This window comes from Oryctolagus cuniculus, chromosome 1 (genome assembly GCF_051225735.1).
Source record: "Oryctolagus cuniculus isolate XC-2025 breed Fujian yellow rabbit chromosome 1, ASM5122573v1, whole genome shotgun sequence".
Taxonomy (NCBI): domain Eukaryota; kingdom Metazoa; phylum Chordata; class Mammalia; order Lagomorpha; family Leporidae; genus Oryctolagus; species Oryctolagus cuniculus.
In genome coordinates, this window is record NC_142867.1 from 46,649,842 (window position 1) to 46,668,618 (window position 18,777).

At 49.0% G+C, this 18,777-nt stretch overlaps 1 protein-coding gene across 11 annotated transcripts in view; it reads right to left on the reverse strand.

The window, feature by feature from the left end:
- The window catches only part of NAV2 (neuron navigator 2), a 763,895-nt gene that overhangs the window by 313,012 nt on the left and 432,106 nt on the right, over positions 1-18,777 (reverse strand). The window lies entirely within an intron of this gene.

Sequence of the window (18,777 nt, forward strand, 5' to 3'; positions counted from 1 at the left end):
AAAAATAACACCAGATAACTTCGGTGGATATTCTGCTCTCAAGGGTCAGTGTGGGCTGCACAAACAGTATAGCAAGGAAAGGAGTGAGGGAGGAACTTCCCAGTGGAGAATCCTGACAAACACTGCCTTAGCCAGGACATCAGAACCAACACAAGCATTAGCAAGTCCTGCTGAGAGACACTAGGTGATGCCAACAGCAATTCCTCTCCAACACTCACAGCCCCAGTCTAACCACAAGAAAAGCATCACACCAATCACAACTGGGGAGCAAGGGGGGGGGGTCAATACAGTCTACAAAATGCCTGAGTAGCACACACCTCCAAATTGTCCAGGGCATCCCAAACAAGCCAAGCCTGAGAAACTGCCAGAGCCCAGAGAAGCCTAAGGAGACCGACCACTACTTCTAAGGGTACCCTGGATGGGGTCCTGGGACAGTGAGAGGACATTAGATAAAAACTATGGGTATCTGAACACAGGCTTGGGCTCTGGCTGCGGCTGTTTCAAGGACGGTCCCTTAGCTAGGGTATGTGTGCTAAGTTGTTAGCAGTGGGATGGGGTCTGTGGCAACTTTCCACACCACCTTCATGACTTCTCTGTGAAGATAAACCCATGCTTAAATGCAAAGCATATCTATAAAAGGACAAGTACAAAGCTCCCCAGTTGACAGTGCTGTGCAACAAAGGTTGACAACCCAATTCTTCATCCCGCCGGGGATAACAAGTGTATATAGCTGTCTCACCGGCTGAATGCTAACCTCACGTTTAAGACCACAGAAGTTCGGAAATTTTCACATGGGGGTGTATCCACACACACACTCACAGACAACATACATGGGAATACGTATATAAAGTTTATACCCTAGTTAGTTTGTACAAGAAACTCTTCCTGCACAGTGGATTTCCTAGAATGCTCATTAGTAACTATTAAGGATAAAAGGATTTAACAAACAAGAAGCCATTCAAACCTCCAGAATTTGCTTTGATCCATTCAAAAGGACCATGAAAGAACGGTTTGTGCCCAAAGAACAAGTGTTGGGAATCTCCCAGCTAACAATCCTGAGCCCTCACTCAAAAGATCCCATTTGTTCATTTGTTCTTACAGATTCTGCATTTGGTTCTTCCTCACCGTTGAAAAGAAGGAGCAAAACGCCTGAGGGTCCCTCAAGTTGACCAGGTGAAAACACGATGTGACACATTATAATTAGTCTTATCAATCAGAAAACACCTGATCCTAAGAACTTCAGTAGTCTTGGAAATGTCTCCAAAATGAATTACATACTCAGAGGCCCAGATATGAGGATCTTTAGGAGAAAAAAAGAATCCTACTTAGGACAGGAACTACAAGCCAGTTTTTACCAGCAATAGGTGGCAGCATTTCCGTTCTCTGGGCCACATTCCTCATAATCACACTATTAATAGACAATTAGAAGATGATTGTTTTTAAAGATCCCACCATATCTCTTGTTTCCATTAAAGGATAAACTCTGTCTACAAATCACTTTTGCCAGAGATAACAAAATCACATCTTTTTACATGTACAAAGAAAAAAATAATAAAGTGACAAATTAATTTCCCCAAATGTAATAAAGCTAACTTAATCATTCTCGTGCTGGCCATCTGCTTCGTAGATGCAAATATAACTGCATTTTCTGCTGCCTGATAACTTGCTTAATTCACTTAGCTCTTGTGACCCCTGCTTTTGTGCTCCGTTCTCAATGAGACTTTCCTTTGGTGGCTTCTAGACAAGAGCTGACTGCACCGGAGTAGTGTGTCCCCAAGGACTGTCCCCCCTCCATCTGGCTGTCCCCAGATGAATGCATTTGTAAGGATGGCTAGAGTTTTAGCTGAACTGAATCGGACAATGGGTACCACTGAACACTTCCTGTGTGTCAGGCCCTGAGTCCTCAATATGCATCTGTCACATTAAATCCCCTCAATCCTACAGTTAGTTTTTATGCCTGATCCCACTTCACTCATCAAGGCGCTGGGGTTCACAGAGGTGAAAACACTTGTGTAAGGAGTCATAGCCAGGTGCCAACACCAAGATCCTTTAACTTGACAAGCCATCAGCCAGTACAAAGTTAACTCAGCATGACAGAGGGGCTGCTTCTAAACCTTGGCTTAAGCAGAGACATCAATAACACGGATGTAGGTTATCGAAGTGAGTGTGTGGCAAATGAACAAAATGCAGCATTTCAAAGGGATATATCAGACAGATGGCCGGTTGGGATGCGTTTCTAAGCTATCACATGGGGGGCATAGAAAGTGAAAGTGTGCAGTGGACTTCTTTGAGTTTAGCACTGGAGAACACTGCGCTGTGACACATCCTCTTCCTCTCAAACCTAGGGGCAGTTGGCAGGGTCACTGGGGAGCTCACAATGAACACGTCTGTAGTTAGGGACCCTGCAGTCTGGGGTCTGACTCCTCCTCTGAAAGTAGAGAGAGAGGAGGGTATGGCTGATGGCTTTGCTGGTGGCACCGGGAAACACTTACTGGTTGGCATTGGCCTGCAGCCCCTATCATTGGGGCAGGGATCTGAGTGTCTCCTTGGAGACAGCACACACGGGGGTACATCCTGGGACTCACGAAGGGGTTTCAAAGCACGCACAAAACAAAGACCCAGCTTTCAGGAAAGCAGGAACAAGAAGGTACCATCCAAGTGAGTAGCTCCCAGCAGGTGTAGGAGGAAGGCTGACCGTTTCCCCTTTCCCTCCATAGGGTCCTGTGCCGAATTCCACTTCGGAGCTTTGATTCCTATGTAGGAAGGACAGTCTAGTTTCTTATTTGAGACTGTCTTTTGCAAATTACAGTGGTCAATTCTGCAGGCTACCAGGACTTTCATCCTCCGGCAGGAAACCTTTAAGGAGCTCTGTGCACTATGCACACATTGCACTTGCTCAACATTCTGGTGGTGCAAGTAGTCCCAGTTCCAGCTACGACCTACAGTCTTGCATCAGAGGCCCCGGGGCAGCCTACAAAACACACAGGTGTCTGGGCCCACCTTTAGAAGCGTATAAGCCAGTAGGTCTGAATGAGCCAGCCATCTGCATTTCCTTGCATTCAAAGTTCTCCAGAGGAGTCTGATGCCCAGCCAGGGTTAGCTGGCAGGTCACCTGGAGAGCTACCAGAAGTTATCTCTGAAGGGAGGAGAGAGGAATGCTTCACTGGTACTCAAGTTACTTCTTAATATTCAGAAAAATCTCTATTAAAAAGCAACCGTAGCAGCAGCCTCGAAGCGTGACCCACAAGGAAGAATCTCCAGCATTGCCTTCTCCTGTCTATCAGAGTATCAGCATATGGTAACAGCACGCAAAAACAATACCAGAATACTAAAATAAGTTCTCCATTTTAAAGAGAGCTGAGATTCAGAGATGTGACCTGGACTAAGGTCCAGCAGTTTACAAGAAGCAAGGCCGATATTCGACCAAGAGCTTCAGCTTTCAAAGCCCAGGTGCTCAATCATCATAGCTTCTTCCTTCTAGGAATTGCCATGAATGTGAGAGATCAAGGGGTTCAGCCTCCAGGGCCCCAGGCCCAATCATGCTCCAAACTGTAAGTCGAAGAAGTACAGGTACTTGAGATGAAACGGGTCTGATGACAGGAGAGGTGAGCGGTGCAGCACCATTTCCTACCCAGAACTTCAATGTCAAGGCCACTACGAAACAGTTATCACTTATAGGGCAACATCCCTTTGATGGAGAAACTAAAGTCAGGAAAGGAATATTTCCCAATGATAAGTTCACTGGAGAATTCAGTCATTTATAAAACCCGTTAGGTTAGAAAGCCAAAAGGAATCTTGTCTGGCATTTTAGGGGCCTTGCTTATTTTCATACAAGGGTATGGGAAAGAAATTCTATAAACACAGAACACAGTAGCTACTAAAGCAAATTCAGCATGAATGAGCTTTTAAAAACTGCACGTTCAATCCACTACATAACTCCAAGTGGCCGAACTATCAGGGGAAAGTCAATAAATAAAACCCTCTGTGGGGACATTCCAGGTTCAGAAATGAGACACGCACGGTTTCATGGAAATTATCTAGGCTTTGAGACCGGGCAAAAGTCAGGCTGAATTCTGGCTCTTTCACTTACAAAACTGAGCTGGTGACTCTGGCAAGCAGCTTCACCTTTTGACCCTCAGTGTTGCCTGCTGTGAAATGCAGATGTGAAGGCCCTGGTTTCGAGTGACCAGGCCTGGGAGGGCCAGTAGCCAGAACACAAGAGTTCCTCAAGATTTCGTGGCTCATCTCCTTGAAGAACCTTGATGAACACGGTTGGCCATTTCAGATAAATGGAAAGAAACAGCCTGATAAAGAAAGGCAGCTCACAGCTCATGAAATTTTCATGTCAGTGACAGTTCAGGTTTGGCCCCAGTCAATAGGACCCAGAAATAGCTGTCACCTAATGGCCATGTCCTCTTGAAAATGGGTTACTCGTCTGAGACCATCTCCCAGAGGACAGCTGCAAATACCATCAATACTGGCACCAAGCAACAGCCTTATTTATAGCCAAGGGACAGATTCCAAAGATAGAAGAGGCCAGAGAGGCGGAACGCCATCTCCAAACTCCCGTACTCCTAGGGGAACAAAGGTTGAGTGGGGCTGCTGCAGACTAGGTTTTACAGGAATGCCCGAGAGAGCAGAAAAACAAGAAAAGTGAGAAAATTTGAAAAGGAGAGGATTGAAAAGAAAAAAGCCATGAGGGGAGAAAATGTGGGTGGAACTACGAATGCCCAGCCTTGCTGAAGCAGCCACCACCTGCCACTGAGGCTGCCCCAGCTTTTCAGCTAACATCTACTCTTCCAAACAGGGAGACCTTTCATAGCATGGATACTGGCTCCAGTGAGGCCCCCCAAAGTATTCCCCAGACCACACCTCCCAAGCAAGCATTCCCAGCACCTACAGAGCCAAGTCCCAATTCCTGGACTTTCAAAAGACTGCTAATTGAGCAGGTGCCTCTGGTTTCTCACTTTTCTCCCTCCCATCCCCCAACCCCCAAACTCAGCCCAACACAACTATTGGTGATTCCTCATAGAGAACCACTTCTTCGCAGCCTCTGGGCCTTTACTCCTATAGTGGGAATGCACCTTCTTTGCAAACTGGGACCCTGTGGATTTCTCAGCAGACAGCACTGGGTTCAGATGCCACTCTTCCCCCCAAAACTGTTCCTTGGCCCTCTCATCCAGTTACTTAAGTGTCTTATCTCTTGTTTCACCTGTTAAGATCTTTGGGGCCAGTATTTATTATCATTATCTCCCCATTCTCTTATAAGCTTAGTGTCAACTCAAGTGCCAATAATTATCTATTAGATGGATGGATGGTCAATGAGAATGAAGGATGGCTGCATTTGATGAACTACAAAGAAAGCAATCACAGAACACATGATTCACTTTGTCATTTGTCATCCAACACAGCCAGGAAATACAATGTCCTGGTTATCACAATATTCTGAGTAACAGGGTCTTCCTTTCTAATACCATCTAGATTCAGCCACTGATAAACGACCTCAAGATGGAATAAAATCTACCTTGCATTTCAAATGGATGAAAGAAGACAATCCTTTGCTGAGGATTCACCAAGCACTTCCATATTACAAGATTCAGGACTCAGAACTTCAACGGCTGCTACACTATGGTCTGTGCAAGGGATAGCTCACAGAGATTAAAAGAATCCTAAGGGCTGGGGCTGGCAAAGCCACCACCTGGGATACTGGCATCCCATATGGATGCTAGATCGAGTCCCGGCTGCTCCACTTCTGATCCAGCTCTCTGCTAGTGCACCTGGGAAAGCAGCAGCAGATGGCCCAAGTGCTTGGGCCCCTGCCTCCCATGTGGGAGACTTGGATCCAGCTCCTGGATTTTGTCTGGCCAAGACAAGGCTGTTATGGCCATTTTGGGAGTGAACCAGTGGATGGATGGAAGATTCTCTCTCTCTCTCTGTCCTCCCCCCCCCACCTCTCTCTGTAACTGCCTTTCAAATAAATAAATCTTAAAAAAAAAAAAAAAAACAACAACAACAACAACAGAACCCAAGGGGGTAGAATTGCAGCACAGCAGGTTACACTGCTGCTTGTAAGGCCAGAATCTCATATCAAAATGCCAATTTGAGTCCTGGCTGCTCTGCTTCCAATCCAGCTCCCTGCTGATGCACCTGGGAATGCAGCAGAAGCCTGCCTAAGCGTTTGAGCCCCTGCCACCCTTATGGGAAATCTGGATGGAGTTCCTGGCTTTGACCTGGCCCAGACCTAGCTGTTGTGGTTATTTGGGGAGATTAAAAAAAATCCCACTCTATCTCCCCCTCTCTCTGTCACCCTGCCTTTCAAATAAATAAATCTTTTCTTTTTTCAAAAAGAATCCCAGCCAACTAGACATGTTTGGTAAAGCCATAACTGAAAATTATTTTGCATATTCCCTTCTTCAACTGAGTCTTATGAAACCAGTGTGAACACTGCACTTTCAGCCAGATGACCCTACAACTCAACAGAGATGAGAGAAACAACCAGGCCTAACTCTGTGCTGTCCAGCTCTTCCCACTCTGACCCAAGGAGCAGACTGGAATTCACAAAGTCGGCTGTAAATCTCATTCAGCAAACTGGCCACGGCTCACATTATACCATCCCGTTCTGCTGGTCTCACCCTCAATCTTCCCCGCCTCCCTCCATTCAAGCGCTCCTTTTCCCTTGCCAGATGTTTCTGGACAAGGCCAATGTGTGTTGACCATTTCCCAATTGTACAGATGGGGCGAGGCAGGGGAAACACACGTCAAGCGGGTCAGGTTGCTATTATTTTTAACTTGGCTCTTTCCGGCATTCAGGTGGAAGAACCAGTTCTGCTGTACACAGAGTTTTTCCACTTTAAAAGTAGGGAGGCGAGTGGGGGCCTTCCTTGGCCTGCATGTTATCCTAGCCACTGGGGGAACTCCCAGGTATTCACCCGACAGTTACCTGGGCCAGAGCACTCTGCTCTATCTCAACTTATGTACCAGGTACACCTCAATGTAGCCTCACAACAGCCCAGCAGGTGGGGATTACTACCCCTTATCACAGAGGAGGACACTGACATTCCGGAGAAGTAGGTGAATTTGCTGAAGCCATACACAGGATTTGAACCCACACCAGTCCTCAACACGTAGCTCTGCTCCTACCATTTCAGCAAATAACTTGAAAGGACAATGCTCTCTTGGTCTCTGCTTTTGTTCCAAACTGTGCAGCTACGGGAGCCCCTGCAGTGTAATGGGGTGCTCTCTGCCTCAGAGCACCACTATGGGGCATGAAGACTTAGTGCTCCACTGTGGGGAGCTAAGACTTGCCTGGGAAGCAGCCCCTAACCTGCCTGCCATCTTAAGGCAGGGCAGGGCTGACACACTCTCAGCCATCAGGGGCTCCATCTGAGTGAAGCAGATGTGCTGTTGATTCCGTTGTATAGATTTGATAGATGGCACTAGCACAATATGCCCACCTGGGAAGATGTGGGTGCCAATAGCAAACAGAAGGGAGTGCACTGCAGAAACATTAACCTTGGCAGTCTCCTGCCATGGTAAACCACTGGTTGAGCCTTAATGAAATCTTGCACAAGAGCAGAAACCTCTGTATCACTGGTAAAAATAAACCCCAGCCTGGAACACACAACTGTCTTTGCACAAGGCATGAGAAACCCGGGAAGGTATAGGAAAGAGCTCTTTTTCTGGGATCAAAATGGCTGTTTAGTAGAACTAGGGAAGAAGCAGCTGCTCGCCTGTTTTCTGGTTAGGGTCAATGGCTACTTTGGAAAACGTGTATTCTAAATGTGTGCACCTGAGGTTTTTCCTAGAAGGCTGATTCATGTGAAGGGCAAAGGTCCTGCATGTGCCCACTCAAAAACCAGTCTTGTGGATGAATAAATACTGATGTGATATTCTTAACCTACACCACCACAATGAGGCCTGATTGGTTTACTAAGTATCTGGAATTAGTCATTTACCCAAGCCAAAATTAAAAGCATGAACATGGTCTTATTTAAACCATGCATCAGCAAGAGGCAGTTACAGAACACAACAGGTTGGAGGAAATCCCCACGAGCACTGCACAGGTGTGAAACTTTTCCAGAAAAATGAATAGCACAGGGTCAGATGGATCAGATGGGTGCAAAAGGCCTCCAAGGCCTCCAGCCCAATCCATTCCTCTCTGGTGCAGGGATCCACTGTAGGAGCCCCATACCAAGTCCCCCCAAACTCCCAGGGATGGAGGCCTTCCTACCCACTAAGGTAGGTAGGAGCCCCTTCACATGACTCTTAGGAAGTTCTTCTTTCCACTGAATTAAGTTTCGGTCCTAGTCTGGTGCAGGGAACCCCAGAGATTGGCCCTTCTAGCCCTTCAGAGGCAGAAGGTGGCATAGTGTCTCTCCCATGGGTCTTTGTATCATGAAAGTATTTCAAATTTCTATAAAGACCATTCATAGAGCAAGGCTTTGGTCCTCCAGGCCCTGGCTTTTGTCCTCCGAATGATGATGGGTAAAAATGACAATGACAAGGATTAAAATGAAAGTAATGACCTTATCTCTTACCAATGAAGTGCACACCATGTGGCACACAACACATGTTTACATGCACTTCTTTTTAAGACTGATTTATTTGAAAGACAGAGTTAGAGAGAGAGGGAGAGACAGAGAGAGAGACAGACAGACATCTCCCACTCACTGGTTCACTTCCCAAATGGCCACTCTTGCCAGGGCTGGACCAGACCAAAGCCAGGATCCAGGAGCTTCATCCAGGTCTCCCATGTGGGTACAGGGGCCAAAGCACTTGAGCCACCTTCTGCTGCTTTCCCAGGCACATTAGCAAGGAGCGGGATTGGAAGTGGAACAGCTAAGACTCAAAGCGGCATCCACATAGAATTTGGGTGTCACAGGTGGCGGCTTAACCTACTACACCACAATGCCAGCCCCTACACACACTTCTAAAGCAATCCCACAACTACCCTGGAAGTGCAATCCTGTTACTGTTTTCATCTGCATTTTCAAGACAAAGTGGCTGAACGTCAGAGCTAGCAGGTGATGGTGTTGGGACCTGCAGGCAGTCTCAGTCCAGAGGCCACCCCTCTCTGTCGCCATGCCTACAGAGAACGGGCATATTCCAGGTCAGCCACATCCACCTACAGCAGTCCCCAATGTAACCAGCCTGGCTCATGGCACACAGTGCTACCAAGGCCCATACGCCTGACCCCAAACTTCCATTGGTGGAGCCCCAAACTGCCTTCCTCTTCTGAGAAGACCAAGATCCAGAACAGCCAAGGCAGTACTCTGCCCGGGAGAGGTAAGCCTCACAGAGAACAGAACAAGGCCCATGGAGGCCGTGAGGATGAGCTCTTGACCATTTAGCCATGCAGAGGAAATGTGGAGTCTAGAGCAGGCGCTGCGGAGGGAGAGGTGCCTGAGGCCCATCCCCTGGCAGAAGCGGGCTGGCAAAGGAAGCTGCCTTCTGGGGGCCCACTGGGTGCAGAGAGGAGAGCGGCCAATCTGGGGCCATAGCCAGAGGGGCAGGCCGCACTCTTATCGGTTGATTTTGCGTCCACCACTTGCCACTCTCCACACGGCATGGCCCCTCTGTTGCCAAACTGGTTGGACTAAGTCACAGACAGTAAAACCGACCTGTCTGGCTGCTGTGCCCCGGATCAAAGCTGACTCATTTCAAAGGCCAACTGTCAGCAACCTGGGAGACTGCAATCAGACAAGGAAAAATAAACCGTAAGGTCACTTCAGGGGTTAACAAACGAACCTCCCTGAATAAATAATGTTGCCTTTTGTGCTTCTGAAATCCTCCGTTCTAAGAACCCCAGCAGCAATCTAAGGAGACAGTAATTAAAGAATCCACCTGAGTCCTGGGGGAAGGCCCTCCTTGTGGTCGGCCTCTCACTTGGCCCAGGATCGGGTGAGCTTAAATAAATCACCCCAGGCTAGAGACCAGCCTGGGATGCCAGGTGCTGGGAGAACCCAGCTTTGCTTCCTCACACCCTCCAACGAAAGCACAAAGGGTTTCCAAAAGATACAAAGACACTCAGACAGCTCAACACACACACACACACACACACACACACACGTGCACATCCATCTTGCTTTCTTTTCCCTCTCTCTGTACAAAGACTCGCCAAGCCACCAAGCTAGACTCATACCAAGCTCATGTCTCAAGGTAGTTGAGTCCAACGTCAGTCCAGGGCCTGCATTTCCATAGTAAAACCATTTTGCCAAGACAACTATTTTCTGAGCAGGTCCCAGGGTGACCACTTAGAAACAGGAAGAAGAATTCATTCCCATTTGATATGTTGGAAAGAATCAAAGTTCTTGCTTCTCTAACTTCTGTGAAGCCTATGGATATGGCCAGGAGGGGGCAGGCTTGCCCGGACTCCTGGAAGCCACCCAGGGTCCTGCCTTGTGAGGCTGTGGGCTGTGCCCCAAGAGCTGGACAGTCCAGAGGACCCCAGAAAACCCAGGCTCCTCAGAAGCGGGCCCAGTCCCCCCGCCCCATACAGAGCTGCCAGCAAGGACAGCACATTGCATTCTGCAGGGAGAGCTTCAGTGTTGTGCCACAGGGGCAATGGACACGAGTCACGGAGGGGTGGGTGTGTGTGAGGCGGGAGCGGTGTGGACCCATCCCTAATGTCTCACCTGTATCAAAACAGCAGGTCCTTCCAGAAGACAGGGCTCGCTTGAGTTCGAGGAAGCTGCCAAGAGACAATCTCTTCCCCGACTCTGAGGCTCTGGGCTGGGCAGTTAAGACAATTTCTCCCTGGGATTACTCTTGTGCAAAGGGGTGTGTGCCAGCCCCTCCTGACTGCTGAATGTCACTGGAGGCCACACAAAGTACAGTCCGCCAGGGCTCTGGCGTCCCCTCCGGTGCATGTGGAATGAAGCAAGAGGAGACAAAGGAAGGGGCCCGAGAAGCCCCTGCACGCCTGTTCTCACTGCTGTCACTGCTTCCAGGACTCAGTCCTCTTCACCGCGGAAAAACAAGCCAGAGCTGGACTGTCCTGCCCGAGGCAGGCCGCAGTCTCCCTGAGGCTCAGGGTGATGCCTCAGCCACCCCCCGGTCCTGACACCAGCCTGCAGCCATGTATAGCAGTCTTGGGAGACCCCTGATGTATCACGTAGGGCATAGATTCCAATTCACGCTGTCTGCCCACACAAAGACCCACGGGGTAGTTCCTTCTGTTGACCTGGGCTTGTTGCTAATTAGCAGAGCTCTGGCCACAAGGACACAACCTACTGAGCGTCTGTAGCGATAATTTAGTGAAGGTCTAAAACCCGGAGTGTCCTCTTCACTCTTCCTTGTTGTCTAAATCCTACAGAAACATTCAGGGCTAGAAGTCCCCCACCTGTGAGCCTGGGATTGCTGAGGGCATCAATGATACACCGGGGCCTCTGAGACGTCACATGGCATGAGGATGCTTGCTACCCATCAACAGGAAAAGGAGGCTGACTGGCACAGTGGCCAGGGCCTTCAATGACTTTGAGAGTTGTTTTGTGTAACTCCCCTGTTAAAGCTTTCTATTTTGAAAAATTTTTATTTGAGAGATGAGAGGGAGGGGGGGAGGGGAGGGGGAAGAAAGGAGGAGGAGGAGAGGAAGGGGGGAAGAGGGGGAGAGGGGGAGAGGAGGGGAGAGAGGGAGAGGAGGAGAGGAAGTGGGGAAGAGGGGGAGAATGCTCCCATTTGCTATTTTACTCCCAAAATGCCCGCAACCACCAGGGCTCAGCTTGGCTGAAGCCTAGAACCAGAAACAATCCAGGTGTCCCACGCACACGGGTGCAGGAGAAGCAGACCCCCGAGTCATCCCTTCCACCTGCACGCGGTCCTCACTAGCAGAAAGCCAGATTCAGGAGCCAAAGGTGGGCCTCACGCCCAGGCCCCCTGGTGTGGAACTTGGGCATCCCAACAGCCGTCTTAACCACCAGGCCAAACACCTCAAACTTCCAACATTGTCCCATTACCTTCGACATGAAGCCCCCGTGGCCGGCCCAGCCTCTGCCCACCTCCCTGTCCTAACCCCCTCCTGCTCTCCCTCTGAGTGAGAGAAGGGAAGTGTGTGGAGGAGCTCAGAGAACACTGGCCAGCCCAGTCCCAGCATTGGAAAGCTACGGATTTAGGGATTTTTGCTTCTACAATCCATAGATCAATAGGACAGAGTCAAGCGTACTAGGAAAACTGCCGGCTTTGAAGTCAGTAAAACCTAGATTTAAAAATCCCCTCCGCCAGCCACTTGGTAACCCCAGGCAAGTTAACTGATGTATCCGAGCCTCAGTCTTTGTGAAGTACAGATCCTAGGAAGGGACCTATCAGATAACCTTGTAAGGCACTCCGCATATCACAGGGTTAGTTCTGGACCCCAAAACCCCAGCTGGGGCTTCCAACGCAGAGTTACAGTAAAGCAGTGTTTCACCCGCAGTCAGCAACAAGCAGGAGGAGCGCTCTGACAGCCTCCCTCCCAACAACCCTGCTCCTGCACCGACCGCCGCCTCCCCACATCTTTTTAAAGCCATTTTCCCCCAGCAGAAGAGACTGGCAGTGATGATTTCAAACCAGATTTATGCAAACCCATAACTAGCATATTAAAATTCCGAATGTCATCTGGGGAAGATGGGCCAGATGCTTGGAGAATTGCAAAAGCCTCTAGCTCCCTGTGCTGACAGAGAAGCTGGAGCAGCCAAGGAACTCACGTTCGAACCTTCCTCTCGCTGGAGAAGGAAGCACACTGCTGTCTCTTACAGGGCAGACGCTGATTGGCCTGAGTCGACGGGGACTCGGCCTCTGCTGGATGAGCCTTCAGCTGGTGCTCCGGGTGGGCTTTTAAACCCTAGGAAGCGACTGTGGTCTGGGTTGATGCTCTGGGCCCTCTGGGTGGGTCTGAATGTGTTTCCGTGCTGAGACCTTTGCCAGAGACCAGAGGGAGGGGATCCCACTAGGACCAGGACCAGAGAAAAGCCCTAGGGGCTAACTCCTTAGGACCAGGTGCACACTCACTGACTTCAGCTGGTCACAACCACCTCCCACTGAGCCAGAAAAGCTGAAAAGGGAAAGGTGTATCCAGCACTCCTCCTACGCCGCAGGCCCACACTGAGTCCTTCTGACAGCCTGATGAAGGCCATGGTTATTCCCACACAGGGGAGGAGACTAGCACTCAGAGAAGCAGCTGCCCCCACAGTGGCAGAATAGGTATTTGGAGCAGGTATTTCTGAATCCGCAAATCCACCCATTGTCCTAGAATTAGCTCCTTTCAACCAGAGCAGCCACTTTTCTTTGTCTGTCTCCACAGGGGCTGGCCCACTCCCACCTGCTACCATCACCAGAGTGGCTTGGGTAGGAAGAGAAATCAGATCACTCACATCATTGTCAAGGCATTAAAAATAGTACGGGAGAGAGAGAGTGAAAATGAATGGTGCTTGAAAGATGACCCTTGGCCATAGTCTACAATTGAAACTATTCGTGAACTGAGGAAAAATGCTATTGAGAAGGGACTTCACTGGTGGAAATGAAAGCTTGAAACCACTGAGATTTAGGCATTATTAGGGAAAGAGTTCATGCTCTTGGAAAAGCCAACAAAGAAGGGGAGAATGGCAAAAATCTCAACTACTGCTCTAGCTTCCTGGCTGCTCTCTGCCTCTGGCCTTTGGACGCATCACAGCCACATTCTCTGGCCAGGCCTAGCTGGACACCTTCATCACCACGCCACTGATCACAAATCCCCGTGCCCTCTCTCAACACTCAAGATCAAGTCCACAATCCCTTACCCTGGCATTCAGGCTCATCGTCACCTGGCCTCATCCTCACCTTGACCCTCTCTTCCCATCACAGATAGGCAGTGGGGCTTAGCAAGTGGACACACTGGCTTCAGGGTCAGCCTGACCTGGGTTAGCATCATGGTTCAACAGTGTGACCTTGGGTAGGTAGCCTACGCTCTCTGGGGCTGAAGTGGGGAAAAATATCCCAGCAAAAATAAGAAGCTCCTGTGTATACTACATTCTCAGGACAATGCATGGCATCTAGAAAGCACTGAGTAAAAAGGAATCGGGGATCGCAAGCCCTGGTGCCAGCAGACAGGTCGCTAGCATTGCACTGCTCCGTCTCTGATTTTCCCTGACGGAGAATCTCCCTGCCACAGATCCAGTGCTGTTCTCTCCTTCCTGTGACCTCACAGGAATGTACTGCTTATTGCCACTTACTCTGGTTCCTTGTCTGTCTAATCCCTCGGTGGTCACATTGTTTATAGACACTCAACACCCATTTCAGACCTCTCCTGTGTTATCCTCACCTCCTCCCACCCCCACACTGCACAGCCTGGAAGGCTAATGCATTTCCCAGACTCACCTGCAGTGGGGGTTCTGGGTGTGACTTAGGTTCTGCTAGTGAGCTGCACCATACGGGGTCTGGAAGGCAGGAGTGAGGAAGAGGAGGCTGGCAAGAAAACTCCCAAGAGATGAGAGTGTTTGTGGGAGCCAGACTCCAAGTTTCACCAGCTTCACAGGAGTAAGGGGGATGAGGTGGGGGCAGAGGGTAGCATAACAGCACCTCTGCTGGATTTCACCTAGGTTGATTTGGCTTCAAAACCAAGAATCCAACTGCACCTGCCTAACTTCTATTCTTCCACCAAGTCTGCCCCATTCCCTGCTTGAGCTGTCTAGAATGGTTCCTAATTCCCAGACTGACGTCTGCTAATTAATTCCTCAATTCGCTCTTCGGCTCCACGAGCCCAGTAACTATGTGCCGCATTATCTACATGCAGTTTAGTTTAGCACTTTAGCCCTGCTCTCACGAGCTGTTCTCAACACGAGTCCATAAGAGATACCAACAAATATTCATCCTTGGGGCCAGTGCAACCTGAGTGGGACCTTCTCACTACTGCCTATAGTACAGACAGAGGCCCAATGATGCCCTCGGCCAAGGAAACCTCAAAGCACCTTCCAAACCTTATGCTGGGGAAAGAAAAAACCATCAACATTCGCCCCACGGCTACTGGAAAGACAGAGTGGATATGTCACCAAGAGAAATTCCCATTCCCCCTTGCATTTAACACAGGTGTCAAGCTCTCAAAGTTTCTGACCACTCTGCGAGCATCAGTAGTTACTTCTCCTTCCCCCAGTCTGTCCTCCTTCCTCTCAGGCTAATAAGAGTTAGAATGACTTTAAAATCCATGTCTCAGCAAGTGTGGTAAATGTACAATAGCTGGTACACTTTATACAGGTAAACATCGCATTTTAAAAACAGTGCATATACATTTATAATTATCTAATTTGCCCCATAATGGGGCATTTTCTTTTGCATTTACAGTTGAAATAAATAGTTTCCTCTCTAAATAAATGTACTCAAATCATGTAGTCAGGTTGAAAAAAACTAGTATATAAATAAGCAGTACATGTGGTCGATGAATACGCCAAAGATTACAGATAGGCTGTAGGAAGAACTAAGCTTGGGTGACATTGGGTTACATCAATTCTCACAAATATATTAACTAGGGAATTTCAAATATCGAATCTCAGTTTATCAGGGCACTGTGAGATGACTCTGAGAATGTTCACAGCTCATTTTAAAGAACTGCCTGCTTCTCTGGCTCTGGAGAATAATTTGGTCTCACAGGAAAACTGCTGGGTGGAGTCAGGAGTTTCAATAGGCTGGCAGAGATGGTGGCGGGTTATCAATTCCTTCGCCTCCACTCCTGGGCCCAGAGAGGGAGGTCAGTAAACACACCTGCTCCACAGGAAGCCAAGTAGGAGAGAAAGATATAGCTACACTTTTAAATTAAATCATCAGATTTAATGAGTGTCTTTACTGAAATCGCTTTCTCTACATGAAGTCTTCCATATGCATAACCCTAGAGGCTGGGAGGCTGGCAATAAATTATTCAAATAAACGGATGTTAACTGGAGCTGTGAGTAACCCCAGAATTCAAGTTCACCATTAGATGAGGGAAGAAAGGAGGTTGGCAATTTCCCTCCACCCATCCCATAAACATGCTGCTGGCACTTAGGGCCCCTGCCCCTACAAACCCATCATCAAAGGGCATAAGAGGAGTGTGTTAAGTTGCTGCCAGCCACAACGGCAGCCCATATTGGAGCCCCAGTGTGAGCTCTGGTTGCTCCACTTCTGGTCCAGCCCCCTGCCAAGGCACCTGAGAAAGCAGCAGCAGATGGCTGCTTGGGATTCTGCCACCCACATGGGAGACCCAAATGGAGTTCCGGGGTCCTGGCTTCAGGCTGGCCCAAGATCTTACTGTTAGGGCCATTTGAGGAGTGAACCAGCAGATGGGAAACCTCTCCCTGTCTCTTCCTCTCTCTCTCTCTCTCTCTCTCCTCTCTCTCTGTTGCTCTACCTTTCAAATAAATACATAAATATTTAAAAAGACAGAGAGAGAAAATATTAGGAACAAAACCAAGGAAAAAACTCTCAGGCATTAGGTCAGGCTGAAGCCGTACCGTGGCCCTACTATGGTCATTTTCAGCAGAGATGTCACAAAGTATGTCCTAGAATATGTTTGGTAAGGGAAGAAGTTTTCTGAGGACTGTCAATAGCCTACTGGCTCAGGATGGTTTTTCAATGGCAGGCTCACACCTGCTTTGTCAGGCAAATACACTGTGTTTTTCTATAGCTGTGGGGACCTAAGAGCATGGAAGACTATCCACTAGCAAGGATCTGAGAGAGGATGTGAGGAAGGCACCAGCACGCCATGTAAGTCACAGAACAGCTCGCTTGGCATGGATCCTAGCAGCTGGTAGAGCATGAAGCCAAATGCCCTGCGGGTCTGTTATGGCCATGTTTAGCAGAGATGTCACGAAGTATTTCCTAGAACACGCTTGGTAAGGGACAAAGTCTCCTGGGGAAATACTTGCCATGTTCAAGGCAGAGGGAGGAGGGAGCCTCCTGTGCGCCAAGAACACAGACCTCCCCTTTCACAGGCCTCTGTTCAAGTACTTTGTCATTCTTGCATGTAGCAAATACCTCCGAGGCCTTACGATGAACCAGATACTGAAGGAGGTATCAGAAATTCAGTAGGGAACCACGCAAGCGTGGCCCTCAAGTCCGGGATCTTAGGCACAAGCTGGATGAGATACATGCTGGACGAGTGAGTACACTGATGAACAAGGCAGTTTCGGTGTGTGACGTGCCACTAGGGAAGGAAACAGTGTGTGCTTCTGTGAGGCACTGGCCCGTGAGGTGCTGTGTTGGGCAGTCAAGGACAGCGCTTGGAGAACAGAAGGAGAAGGAAGCATCAAGTGAGAGCCAGGGAAGAAGGTTCTGGACAAGGGGCATGGCCAAGACAAAAGCCCCACGGTGGGAAGGAGCCTTAACTTTGGGAGAATAGAAAGGAGTCCCAGGGACCAGCAGGTGATGCAGGGGCCACATGACGCAGGGCATTCCAGGCCTGCACAAGTGGGGTTGGATTCCATTCTGCATGCAAGGGGCAGCCAAAGAAAGGTGTAAACAGTGAGCAACACAATCTACGTTGTCAATGGGTCAGTGTGGTCACCTGTAGGAAGAACGCACTGAGGAGTGCGGTCAGGAATCCAGGCCACTGAAAGAGTCCAGGTGCAGGAGGCTGTGGCCGGGGCCTGGTGGTGGAGGCGGATGGAAGGGAAGAAAAGCAATGGTAAAAGAGTATCAGCACAGGGCAAGCCTCCACACTGTCTCAAAGCTTCCTGCGGGATGACCTCCTTTAACTAAACTGATCACATGCCACAGACACGGGTAGCAAAAGACATCCTCAAATGTAACAACAATCCACGGTCATGATCCCGTGTGGGCACTGAGCCGCTGCATCTCCGTCCTTCCTGAAGAGAAATGATGGGCAGGAGTCTGAAGCACAGCAATGAAAACACTGCTCAGGACGCCCACGTCCCATCACAGAGCGCCGAGGTTCAAGCACTGGCTCGGCTTCTGAGACAGCCTCCTGCTAACACACACTCTGGGAGGCAGCAGGCGATGGCCCAAGTGCTTGGGTCTCTGCTTCCCATATGGGCTACCTGGATGGAGTCTCTGGCTTTTGGCTTTGGCCTGACCCAATCCCACCTTTGCAGCCATTTGGGGAGTGTTTGGAAGATCTAACTGTCTCTGTGTCCTACCTTTCACATAAATTAAAAAAAAAAAATGATTCTGTTTGGAGCTTTCTAGATCCTCTCTTCCAGTTCTTCATAACAAAAAGTAATAAAGAAATGGAAATGCTAATTACCCTGATTAGATCAGCACACCCTGCATACATGTGTTGAAGTATCACAATGTACCCCATCAGTATGTGCAATTATTATGTGCTATTCAAAAAGAAAAGAGGAAATCAATCTTAGCCTGTCTAAAAGAAGGAAAATGACTCAATCAAAACTGAGCTGTCAGGTGCTCCCTGTCTTCCACTGCCTCCCCCACGCCTCCCAACCTGAGCCTATTCTTGCTCTGCAGTTTTCAAAACTCAGCACCCAACACCTCCCCAGAAGGTACTGTAACTTCTAAGGGAGAATGTGCTCTGGCACTATGCTTCAGTAAACCCAGAAGGCAAGCTGAGATAAGAGTATTAAGGGGGCCTATTAATGAAACTGGAAGTCTCAAATAAAGCAGAAGATGTGTCCCAAGGGGAGACATAAACCAGAACCTTCATCCCAGCAGGGGCTGAGTGAGTTCTACAATTGCTGGCAAGTTCTCAGAGAGGCCTCTGCTTCCCAGCGTGCTCAACGTGGTGCAGCAGAGCGGCGGTGTGGGGAGGAGCAGAGGTTTCCCTCTACGGCTCTGGAAGCCCGATGTCCAGGCCACACAGCGAGACCATGGGTTCCTGTGTAC